At 35.2% G+C, this 11,638-nt stretch overlaps 1 long non-coding RNA gene across 1 annotated transcript; it reads right to left on the bottom strand.

Moving 5' to 3' along the window:
- On the bottom strand, positions 3,371–11,127 carry LOC110264339. Its single transcript, XR_002350394.1, has 3 exons — positions 10,693–11,127; positions 6,663–6,664; positions 3,371–3,384 (listed from the first exon to the last, which is right to left on the bottom strand). It is a non-coding gene; the product is annotated as an uncharacterized LOC110264339 (long non-coding RNA).

Genomic DNA, 11,638 nt, shown 5'->3' with positions numbered 1-11,638 from the left:
GTAACATAAGATATCCTGTGTACCCTGTCAACATTTCTAATAATTAAACCTATAACATATTATCACAATGGAACTTTGCTTGTTTTCCAGGGGAGATTGATTGAAGACATGGCTAAAGTGGTTATCCCCTCATACGAGCGCACTATAAATGGCCCGACTCGTTCAGACGCCAACAAGTCACTATTTCCATAGTAATATATGAACTAAAGGTGCAAGGTTAAATTAATACAAATATATACCGGGGTTGAATTCTTCTTCGATCGACTTGTCCAGGTCAGCGCCAAGCTTTTTACTTTTTAGCCAACGCTTCGTGGTAACCTTTGATGGGCTTTGAATATCCTCTACGCCCACCATGCACGAACTCTGTATGGCGATGCTAGCATGGGTATCAGTGACACTCGTGGACCACACCTTGGCATGGTAATTAGTCAGCTTGACCCTTGTATCATCCAGAGCAACATGCAACATGGCTACTTCCTCGTCATCGTTCATGAATTCTTGAGCAATGTTGAAGAAGTGTGCACATAACCCTCTAAATAAGTTATGACTCATCCGAACGACTCACGTCGTGACTACTCTTTACATAGGTGTGCTTGCGCTTTATGTTCTTGCTCCAACGAGGGAAAACATAGTAGGCGGGTATTATTCACTTTGTAAGACGGAAAGACTACAAGATAGTGACAACATAGCACACCTGAACTCTCGAACAGGTTGCACTCAGAACGAATCTCATGAGTTGAATGGTCAAAATAAACGTCATAGGTAACGTACAGAGTGTTCTCATTGGCTAGATTTTCTCTACCACCTTTACGCAAACCGAGTGTCCCTCTTCAGCAATGGCATAGACAGTGCAATCACCCTTCTTAACAAACTCCATTTGGACATGTTGCTGGTGTACTCCTGTTGAAATTGTCTTTCAATGGCTGAGCTGGATGCACAAGGGATAACCCCCCTCGAATCTGCAGCATCATCCTCCAGTTTCTTCTGCTCCTTGTTTCCAAGCACATTGTTGTACTCGTAGACGAACTAAACTAAGCTATTCTTGCTATGTAAGAATCCGCCGTAGAATGCGTACATACTCTCACTCCTTTGCATACTCTTCATAGCAGGCCAAAATTCACCCTTGAAAAATATGGAAACCCACATCCCTCAGTCTCGTAAAGGTCTAGAGAAAACAAACCATCCATAGCAAAAAACCTCATAATGAATGCATTTTTAGAAAACAATACAAGCAAATCACAAAACCTTAGCCATTACAACACATGATATAGTTTTAAAATAACAAACCTGACAACCATGTGTTGTGATGTAGGTTGTACTCATCTTTGAATTCAGCCCAATCATCCTCGAATGACTCTACCGACCGAGAATTCTATACAATGTCGTTTAGCTTAGCATTCAACTCTCTGAACTGATAATAACCTTCGAGCTTCTGCGGTATCTTCTTCAATATGTGCTAGATGCAAGTGGCGTGTACCGGATATGACATTCCTAATTGCACCGAACATGGACCTGCACTAGTCGGTGGTGATTTTCTGTGGAGTAGTTCCCATGCACTTCACCTATTGCGTGAAAACCCATTCATAACTTGGAATCTCCTCGTTTCCTAGCAGAGCACAACCAAGAAGGGTTGACTTACCATGATGCTTGACATTGTAACAACCCACATTTTTGAAAATCTAAATATAAATAAGCTATAATTTATTTATATATATATATATATATATATTTGAGTAATTGGTATTTCTAATTTAAAAATAGAGTTTAGTTAATAATATTATTATCAAGCTCGATATCCGCCGATATGAGTAAATATCGGTAGTCTTCGGTGAATTTAGCTTCGTTAATGCTTCATCGTATATATTTTATTCATATATTCATTATGTTACTAATGTCATTTATATTAGTAACTCATATATAGTAGCTGATTTGAATTATTAAAAAAATGATTATGTTTTGAGTTTTATCGAGAAAAGTATTATTTTTGAATTTGATTTATCAGGAAAATGTTTATGTTTCGAGTTTGACTTATTTGATTTGAGACTCCGGGTAAGATGTAGTGGCATTGTCCACTTACTCCGGAAAAGGGATGAGGAAGAAGAATGATGAAAACTAATTTTGATTATGAAAGTGAATGATTATGATAAATGAGACATGATTAAGGATGATTGATGACAAGTATATTTGTGTTTTCTCTCTGATTGTAAAGGTGATAGGGCATCTATTCCCACTAATGGTGACAGGGCATAGAATTTCTCTAATGGTGACAGGGTACATATTCCCTCTAATGGTATTAATGTGCAACAGAGAGACAGTGTCCGAATTAGCTATTGTACATGTCAGGTTTGACTATATAACCGATAAATGAGCTTTATTAGCCATAGGACAGACATGTATCATACTTGTTTGCGCATATTTGTTTGTGAGTGTGTTTCTTATAATTGTGGGTGTGCTATATGATTGTTTAATTTATGTGTTCTTTATTTGTTAAGTCTAAATATATTCTATTGCTTGTTGTTGTTGGCTATGATAATAAAATGAACATAATTATACACTCTGACCCTACTAAGAACTCCACAGTTCTTACCCTCTATTTTCACCTTTTTCAGCTACAAGTGTGAAGGTTTAGTTCGGAGTTATAGGAGTATAGAAAATTATATTTACGAGTTGAGTTGTTAGAATTTATTTTCCACTCGCCTTGTTAGTTAGAGTTTTCTTCAGAGAGGTAGGTTTTGTAATTGCTTTTGTATGTAATACAATAATGTATTATTAATATTAAGTATGTGAATATGTGTTGTTTATTCTTGTTGGAAAAGTTTTAAGTTTTTAGTAAAACCGTTGATAGATTTATACGTAAAAGCTCATACCTTATTATTTAATATATGAAAGTCGTCGTAATACCCCCTCTATCAGAGTGGCGCACCTGGAAGCGTGATATTCTGATAGTAAGGGAGTTATGTTATGGTATCAGAGCAGTTCGTTCCTATTGGAGCCTGAAAAATGGACTGACTATGCTTCACTGTATACTCTGAGTGTCTGTCATACAGTAGGACTTGTCCTAATGACAAGAGTTTGAGTTTCAAATGTATGATTGCCTATTGATTAATGTTGTTAGCCGACCATTGTATTTCTCATGGTATTAGGTCTCGCCAACTTAATACTGATGATTTGTGTATACTAGAGCACTAATGGATTATCATAGACGAAATAGAAATGATAAGTTATGCAAATCACGGGGTATGGGAATGTTAGAAGTTACGTTTTAAGGATTCATTTCAACGTATACTCTTTATTCGTGCTATGTGACTTGGTGTCATCTATTCTTTCATTATTTTCATTAGAATTCTTTGTTTCAGATTCCTTCCTTAAAATGTGATTTGATTACTTCTTTCAACCACACCTTATCGTTCATGTATATCTTTGTCCAATTGTGATCCTATTTATTCCTTGAAGTTTTTCGAGTATTCATCCTTGACGTTGCTTGCATTTTTTCTCGTGAATCTAGTTTCTTTTTCGTAGACTTCAAATTTATTTTATTGTATCTATTTTCGAGGGCAACTTGTAAGGTGGGTAGAATGTAATGACCCACATTTTTGAAAATCTAAATGTAAATAAGCTATAATTTATTTTATTAATTGGAGTTCCTTATTTTCAAAAATTATTTTATCAAAAGTAATTAAATTAATTTTATAACTATTTGTGAGTAATTGATACTTCTAATTTAAAAACAGAGTTTAGTTAATAATATTATTATCAAACTCGATATCCGCTGATATGAGTAAATATTGGTAGTTTTCGGTAAACTTAGCATTGCTAATACTTCCCATATATATTTTATTCTTATAATCATTATGTTACTAATATCATTTATATTAGTAACTCATATATATTATTACTTGTGTTTTAATATATCCAGTTTTTATAGTTATCTGTTTAATTATTTATAACTTGAATCGCTGACTCAACAGCTTAAAACCGTGACACCCAACCCCCTTCATTTATTATCACTTAACACCTCATCATATCAGTCTCATTTCCATTTCATTCCACAATCAAACAAGAAAAGAAAAGAAAAGAAAGCAAGAAAGGCCATGAGTGAGAAGGAAGAACGCGATGGAATCCATGACCTCCCGAGCTTGATTTCTTGAGATCCGTAACTCCAATAAAAAATTTAATCCGATCAAAATGTTCGTATCTTCCTCCTCTTCACGTTGACGTCACTTTTGTCCGGGAGAAATTGATGGTGGAACTGCTATCCTTCCATGCAAAGTTCAGTCGAGGGAGCCCCGGTGGTGGAGTAGCCAATTTTGACGTTTTCTTCTTCAATTTCTCGTTTAGAAACCTTCCTTGAAGCTTCTGTTGTGATTTCTGCATGGAAGTAAAATTTGATAATTTTACAATAATTAAATATGAATTTGATAAGTGAATGTTAGTTTGATAGAGCACATATTTCCTCTAATAGTGACAGGGCAGATAATCCATTTAATGGTGACAGAGAACGTATTCCCTCTAATGATATTAATGCGCAACAGAGAGATAGTATCCAGATTAGCTACTAGACATGCTGGGTTTGGCTATATAACCGACAAATGAGCTCATTAGCCATAGGACAAACATGCATCATACTTGTTTGCGCATATTTGTTTGTGAGTGTGTTTCCTGTGATTGTGGGTGTCCTATATGATTGTTTGATTTTTGTGTTCTTTATTTGTTAAGTCTAAATGTATTCTATTGCTCGTTGCTGTTGGCTGTGGTAATAAAATGAACATAACTATACACCTCGACCCTACTAAGAACTCCCCCGTTCTTATCCCCCTATTTCCACCTTTTTCAGCTACAGGTGCGAAGGTTTAGTGCAGAGCTACTGGAGAATAGAAGATTATGTTTACGAGTTGAGTTGTTAGAATTTATTTTTCCATCGCCTTGTTAGTTAGAGTTTTATTCAGAGGGGTAGGTTTTTGTAATTGTTTTTGTATACAATACTATAATGTATTATTACTATTAAGTATGTAAATATCTGTTGTTTGTTCTTATTGGAAAAGTTTTAAGTTTTTAGTAAAACCATCGATAAATTTATGCGTAAAGGCTCATACCTTATTATTTAATATATGAGTGTCGTCGTAATACCCCGCTATCAGAGTGGCGCACCCGGAAACGTGATATTCTGATAGTAAGGGTGTTACAAACACCGACAAACGATATGCACGGTAATCCATGCCTACACGAACAAAAATCACATATAAGAAAATCAGATCATTACAAAACAAAAAATCTTAAAAACCTCCAACATAACTAAATATTACCTGTTTATACTATATGTTCTATCAAAAGACACCTCGTCATAGTAATATTCATACAATGTCCTGCACCTTGCATCTATTCAAATTGCACTCCTAAACTTGTAATCCTCGTCAAAATTTATTGCATAAAAGAAGTTTGGATTGATCTCCTTCATTTACATAAAGTAATTCAACATCTCCTTGACATCCGCATTGACATTAGTGGATCAGAGTTTGGATGTAATGTAATTTCTTACATCCTTTTCTGAGAAGCCGAAGTTCGACGATCCACCAACCTCATTAGCCAGTGCTAGGTATGTCTTATTGGGTCATATGACAGCCTTATCATTATCCTCAATCACGCATTTGGCATGCATGGTAAGCTCTCTATACTCGTGGTAGTGCACCGCCTTTTTAGATGAACATGGATGTGAATTCCTCAAATCGACCTTCAACAACATCCAATCTTGCTTCTCCCTATCAAACTTCGCACATATCCTTGCTCTGCATCCCAAGGCTGAAATCGTGTTCTTCCATGTTGGTGCTTTGACACAAGACCTGCGAAAACCCTCCTAATTACAAAGAATAGCTTGGTTAATCAATTCCTTTGTCAGCTTGTCAAATGTTGTGGTCCGTATCTTATGTACGAAACCAATTGTCTTTGCATAAGTCGCATAAAATTCCTTGCCAGTTGCAAAGATTCAAACTGCAATCCAACTATTAATAGTCAATTCAAACATGTCGTTCATGGAAAATCAACAAAAAAAATATATAATTGAACCTAATGACTAAGTTCCGTCTCATCAGTTTTTAGCTCAGTCACATCCGTCACTCCGACGACCTATAAATCGAACACAAGCAAAAAAGCCAACCAAAGAAATCAAATGAGATATTGTACCATGACGTAAATATCAGCAATATAAACTATCAAGATACGGCCAAAAAATCCAAACAAACACACAACAACACAGACCCATTTGTATTAAAGAATTCAATAAGAAACAATCATCCCAAAATATTTATTATTAAAACTCCTAAATTTTACCATAAAATCAAAATATTTCGCTAATTTTACAAGTATCACAGTTTTTTATTCAAAAAAATTATTATTATTGTTAACCTTTTATCAGAATTGTTATTACCCTCAATTTATATTAAACACCACAGCTACAAAAAATTAATACGCAAAGATAAATAAATTCAACATCAATATAAAATATCATTTATGATTTCAATACAACAACTTGGGAGCATAAAAGATGGAGATCTACAATCTATGGCTTAATAATGTGCATCACATGCAATTGCAATTTTAATGATACTAGCGACTATTTGTTTCACCATTATTGAGATTCATCACATACTTCCTCAACGATATTATACTACTTCTTTTAATTATTATGTTGCTCATGAATTAGAAAAGGGTAATGATCAATGCCAATAAATATTCTAGAACACACTATAACTAGGAGATATTGCATTAGTAGATGCTATGATCGTAATGGAGTGACTTAGTATTGGTAAGGGCTAATAATTTACTAAAATATAATAGAATAATCAATTTTACACCAACAACAACCATCCCATTTGTATAAAACTAGCCATCCGCATCAACAAAAGACTTTCACTGCTTACTGGTTGGATTGACCCAGTATATCGCAATTGCCATTTGAAAGAGTAGAATTATGAATGATTAACGAGGATTGTGCAATAGAAATTTGTTCACCCATAGTAGACTCCATCGACGATGACGTGAGGGGAATGCAGGGTGCTTATCACGGTAAGGCTACGATAGTGTCAGTAAGTGGCTGTGGTGGCGAGCGACGGCACAGCCAACGGGGAATGCAGTGGCAATGGAGAGGCACGGATACGGCTACGGAGGGATCCGCGTCAGTTACGGACGAATAGCGGCACAATTTGAGGTTTTGGTGTTGTCTGCGAGAGCTCGCGGTGGCATCAACACGATCAGCCGGGGGGTTGCAACGGCGCAGGTGAGCCTGTGGCGGTGAGAGGGAGACCAGAGATTAAGAGGATATGATGAGATTAGGCATAACTATCCGTATTGTGAATGAGTTTAATTGCTAATTCTAATTTTTAAATTTTAAAATCTGAAATTAAATAACTAATTAACAAAACAAAAAATATATATAATAATTATTATTATAAATATTTTATTCATTTTTTATCATGTATTATGAATTGTTGTTGTTGTTGTTGTTATTGGTTTAATAGTACAAATGTCATGGTATTATTATTTTATTTTTTGCAGGCTACCAAAAATTTGTTGTCCAAAAAATTTGATCCGCTAGAAACTTATATAATGAGATAGCTGCAGCAACCCTAGCATCAACTGGGTTCTACCATGTTTTGCAAGTAGACGAAATGAAAGAATATTCTGCACTGCTGAGTAGCTTGGTAGAACGATGGAGGCCCAAAACACACAAGTTTCATCTTCCAATCGGCGAGGTGACTGTGATACTGGAAGACGTGACATATATACTTGACCTCCCGGTTAGTGGGTTGTCCGTTACGAGTAGAACGGACAGCAGTCACCAGTTCTTGGTGGAGAATTGCTTAGCTTGTTTTGGTAGAGTACCCGGTCCTAATGATCACGTATTGGGTAAGGTAAATCTTGCATGGGTTCGGCGATGTAGAGACATCGAACGTTAGACACACAGGAGTCGATCGAGCGATGTCTGAGCTCACATTTTTTGCGTACTTGGAACAGTTGTATTTCCAGACAAGTCGACGAATTCTGTAAACTTGAAGTTTTTGCTTCTACTTCGAGATTTTCACCGCATTTCACTCTATAATTGGGGGCAGCTAGTCTGACAAATCTATAGAGGTCGTTGTGTCGTGCATAGTGGTGGCAAAGCAAGCTGCCCCGTCTCTTTTTTTATGTGAAATTAACAATAATAAAAATAACTTAACAAATAATAAGTCTCTAAGTTTCAAATATAAGTGTATAACAATAATAAAACAAACACATAATCTACACATAAATCAATTTCAAATAATCCTACTATATTTAAAACAAAGCACACAACATAATCCATAAATCAACAAGACATTAAAAAAAAATTCATAAATCAATACACATAAATCAATTATTAAATTCTAAATTAATAAAATTTGAATCCGATCCAGAAGTTGAAACACCGTTTCGCCTAACACCTTGAGAAATTACATCTTCACCTTCACCTACAATTAGAAGAATACCCAAATTTAGAACAAGAAATAAATACTTAAATATTATATAAATATTAAATTAGTAACTAACAATCTAATTACCATCAACAAAGCCTTTATTTTAATTGTGATTACAAATCATAGCCTCAATATTTTCTGGCAATATTCGACTTCTATATTTGTTAATGACATTAGCTCCAATACTAAAGGCAGATTCCGAAGCAACCGTAGTAATTGAAATACTCAATAAGTCACACGCCATGATTAATAACTTCGGATAACGATTCTCATATAATGTCCACCATTCCAAAACATCTAAATCTTCAAAATAATCATTTGATAAAAGTGGCTCCTCCAAGTATGTGAAGCGTGAGCATCTTTCCTATCTTGTCCTAGTGAATTTGTATGCAATTTGTTAAGTTTTATCAAGAATTAATTATCTTTTAGCCACTATGGATGCTACTTTGAGTCTTGTGCATTTTTGTTTATTTTAGGTAGCATTCGGATGGATTTGATGGAGTTTCTGCAGAGAAAGAGAAGAAACCAAGGAGCTGACCAGCGAGGAGTGACGCGTGCGCGTGCCTGACGCGTACGCATGGAAAGCGAAGTTGCACAGCGACGCGTGCGCGTACGTGACGCGTAAGTGTGACCCACGAAAAAGGTCATCGACGCGTATGCGTGACTGACGCGTACGCGTGACATGCGCGACATGCAGAAAACGCAGAAAATACTGGGGGCGATTTCAGGCCGAGTTTCGACCCATTTTTCAGCCCAGAAACACAGATTAGAGCCAGGGGATAGCAGAGACTCAAGGGGGATTCACACAAGAATGATTATGCCCACTCCAAGTTAGGCGTGCACCATACGAAGCAAGTGGTCTCCATCCATCAATTGAAAACATGCTGATTGCTTTAATTGATTTTGATTTAAACTTTATTTTTATTATAAAATAGAAAAAGATATTATTTTAGTTTTAGAAGATAGATTTTAAATTAATTAGGATTAGATATAAAAAGGGATTCCAAACAAGGGAGTTCCAACTCAACATTATTCCATTCCAATTTACAATCCTTATTTTTCTCTTAACCATGAGCAACTAAACCTCCATTGTTAAGGTTAGGAGCTCTGTCTATTTGTATGGATTGATTTTATTGTTTTTCTATTTTAATTCATGTCTTGATTTATATTTAAGAATTGTTTTCGTTCTTTATTTTATGAATTTGGGTGGAGTCGGAAGTATGACCCTCTTTCTAATTGAGTTCATGTATAACTTGGAAAAGCTCTTTACTTGAATAATAGCTTGAAAACAACTTCTCCTAAATTTCTAGTTTATCTGAATTTAACGGGATACGTGACATATAATCCTTTTATATTTGGATAATTAGGATTTCTGTGGCATATAACTAGAATTGAACTTCACCCCCTAATTGGAATTAATTGACTAAGAAATTGGCTGTTGATGAATTTTAGAGGAGACTAGAAAGGTCTAAGGAATTAGGGTCTAGTCACATATAGTTGCCATGAATTAAATCTTACATGATTAAAATAAATTAATAATAAAAGTCAATCCGGAAAATAGATAACTCTGAAACCTTAACTGCCTTCTCCATACTTTATTCCCAATCCATTTACTTTACTATTTTAATTTCTGTATGATTATTTAATGCTCTTTGAATATTCAAACACTCTTTTCTGTTTGTCTAACTAAGCCACTCAATCAATCATTGTTGCTTAGTCCTTCAATCCTCGTGGAATCGATCCTCACTCACCTGAGGTATTACTTGGTACGACCCGGTGCACTTGCCGGTTAGTTTGTGGATTACAAACACCGCACCAAGTTTTTGGCGCCGTTGCCAGGAATTGATAGTGATTAACAACTATCAGTTGTTTGATTGCTTAGATTAGGCGTTTTAGTTTTGATTTTATTTAAATTTTGTTTATTAATTTTGAAATTTAAAAAAAAAAGAATAACACTAATATTTTTCCTTAATTTCTGAAATTAAGTTTGGTGTCACCTAGTTAATTTTATTTTAATTGTCTTGTTTATTTTTCCTGTTAATTTTCGAAAATTTCTGTTTAATTTTAGTTATTATTGTTGAAATTTATTTATTTATTTTATTTAGCATTTTTATTTTATTATTTTACACAAGATACCTCACTGGGAATTATCTACACTCTGACATAGAGATTCCCATCTTTTTTTGTTTTCTGTTTGTTTATGCACAGGAATAGAGACAAGGAACCTCTGTTAGACTTTGATCCAGAACCTAAAAGGACTTGTAGGCGACGTTTACAATAAGCAAGACTTAGCAAGCCTGTAGAATCCATCATGGATCACAATAATGCTGTTAATGCCAATGTGGCAAATCCGAATGGGAATGAAGAACAAAGAAGAGTGATTGGCTCTTACTCTGCTCCTACTGCAGACCTTTATGGTAAAAGCATTGTGGTACCTCCCATAACTGTGAACAACTTTGAGTTGAAGCCACAATTGGTCACCCTAGTGTAATAAAACTGTCAGTATCATGGTCTTCTCCACGAAGACCCAAATCAATTTATTTCTAATTTTCTGCAGATTTGTGATACTGTGAAGACAAATGGAGTGAACCCAGAGGTGTACAAACTCATGCTCTTCCCGTTTGCTCTGAGGGATGGAGCAAAGCTATGGTTAGATTCACAACCCAAGGAGAGTTTGAATACTTGGGACAAGGTTGTTACTGAGTTTCTTACTAAATTTTTCCCACCAAAGAAGTTGACTAAGCTTAGGGTGGAGGTTCAGACCTTCAGGCAGAATTTAATGCTCTTTGAATATTCAAACACTCTTTTCTGTTTGTCTAACTAAGCCACTCAATCAATCATTGTTGCTTAGTCCTTCAATCCTCGTGGAATCGATCCTCACTCACCTGAGGTATTACTTGGTACGACCCGGTGCACTTGCCGGTTAGTTTGTGGATTACAAACACCGCACCAAGTTTTTGGCGCCGTTGCCAGGAATTGATAGTGATTAACAACTATCAGTTGTTTGATTGCTTAGATTAGGCGTTTTAGTTTTGATTTTATTTAAATTTTGTTTATTAATTTTGAAATTTAAAAAAAAAAGAATAACACTAATATTTTTCCTTAATTTCTGAAATTAAGTTTGGTGTCACCTAGTTAATTTTATTTTAATT

This window comes from Arachis ipaensis, chromosome B07, assembly GCF_000816755.2.
Source record: "Arachis ipaensis cultivar K30076 chromosome B07, Araip1.1, whole genome shotgun sequence".
In the NCBI taxonomy this organism is placed as follows: domain Eukaryota; kingdom Viridiplantae; phylum Streptophyta; class Magnoliopsida; order Fabales; family Fabaceae; genus Arachis; species Arachis ipaensis.
This window is presented reverse-complemented; position numbering and strand designations above follow the sequence as displayed.